Here is a 1,605-nt window from a genome sequence, read left to right as displayed (position 1 = left end):
GGCAGCCGAAAATAATAATAATGCAAGGAGAATGCTTGGTGACTTCACAAAGCCAACGTCCAAGTTTGATAGAAAAAGCATCTCCATTCCTGCCATTGGAGCCAACAACTTTGAGCTGAAACCTCAGTTAGTTGCCTTAATGCAACAAAACTGCAAGTTTTATGGACTTCCATCTGAAGATCCTTATCAGTTCTTAACTGAGTTCTTGTAGATCTGTGAGACTGTAAAGACGAATGGAGTTGATCCTGAAGTCTACAGACTCATGCTTTTCCCTTTTACTGTAAGAGACAGAGCTAGAATATGGTTGGATTCACAACCTAAGGATAGCCTGGACTCCTGGGATAAGCTGGTCACTGCCTTCTTGGATAAATTCTTTCCTCCTCAAAAGCTGAGCAAGCTGAGAGTGGATGTTCAAACTTTCAAACAAAAAGATGGTGAATCCCTCTATGAAGCTTGGGAAAGATACAAGCAGCTGACCAAAAGATGTCCATCTGACATGTTTTCAGAATGGACCATATTAGATATATTCTATTATGGTCTCTCTGAATTTTCGAAAATGTCATTGGACCATTCTGCAGGTGGATCCATTCACCTGAAGAAAACGCCTAAAGAGGCTCAAGAACTCATTGACATGGTTGCAATTAACCATTTCATGTACACTTCTGAGAGGAATTCCGTGAACAATGGGATACCTCAGAAGAAAGGAGTTCTTGAAATTGATACTCTGAATGCCATATTGGCTCAGAACAAAGTGTTGACTCAACAGGTCAACATGATCTCTCAAAATCTGAATGGATGGCAACATGTATCCAACAGTACTAGAGAGGCAGCTTCTGAAGAAGCTTATAATCCTGAGAACCCTACCATGGCAGAGGTTAATTACATGGGTGAACCTTATGGAAACACCTATAACTCATCATGGAGAAATCATCCAAATTTCTCATGGAAGGATCAACAAAAGCCTCAACAAGGCTTTAACAATGGTGGACGCAACAGGCTGAACAATAGCAAGCCATATCCATCATCTTCTCAGCAACAGACAGAGAATTCTGAACAAAACACCTCTAATTTAGCCAATGTAGTCTCTGATCTGTCAAAGGCCACTTTCAGTTTCATGAGTGAAACAAGATCCTCCATTAGAAGTCTGGAGGCACAAGTGGGCCAGCTGAGTAAGAAAGTCATTGAAACTCCTCCCAGTATTCTCCCAAGTAATACAGAAGAGAATCCAAAAGGAGAGTGCAAAGCCATTGACATAGTCAATATGGCCGAATGCATAAGGGAGGAGGAGGACGAAAATCCTAGTGAGGAAGACCTCCTGGGACGTCCCTCAGGCAAGAAGGAGTTTCCTATTAAGGATCCAAAGGAATCTGAGGCTCATACAGAGACCATAGAGATTCCATTAAATCTCCTTCTGCCATTCATGAGCTCTGAAGACTATTCATCCTCTGAAGAGGATGAAGATGTAACTGGAGAGCAAGTTGCTCAATATTTAGGAGCTATCGTGAAGCTGAATGCCAAGTTATTTGGTAATGAGACTTGGGAAAGTGAATCTCCCTTGCTCATTAATGAACTGGATACTTGGATTCAGAAAATTCTACCTCAAAA

General features: G+C 41.4%; 1 non-coding gene across 1 annotated transcript; it reads right to left on the bottom strand.

Annotated features, from left to right (window-relative positions):
• Window positions 1–394: 394 nt before the first annotated feature.
• Window positions 395–498, bottom strand: LOC130958895 (small nucleolar RNA R71). The gene has a single exon (XR_009077997.1). It is a non-coding gene; the product is annotated as a small nucleolar RNA R71 (small nucleolar RNA).
• Window positions 499–1,605: the final 1,107 nt, after the last annotated feature.

This window comes from Arachis stenosperma, chromosome 10, assembly GCF_014773155.1.
Source record: "Arachis stenosperma cultivar V10309 chromosome 10, arast.V10309.gnm1.PFL2, whole genome shotgun sequence".
Classification (NCBI taxonomy): domain Eukaryota; kingdom Viridiplantae; phylum Streptophyta; class Magnoliopsida; order Fabales; family Fabaceae; genus Arachis; species Arachis stenosperma.
The sequence above is the reverse complement of the archived record's forward strand: the minus strand, read 5'-3'. Positions and strand labels throughout refer to the sequence as shown.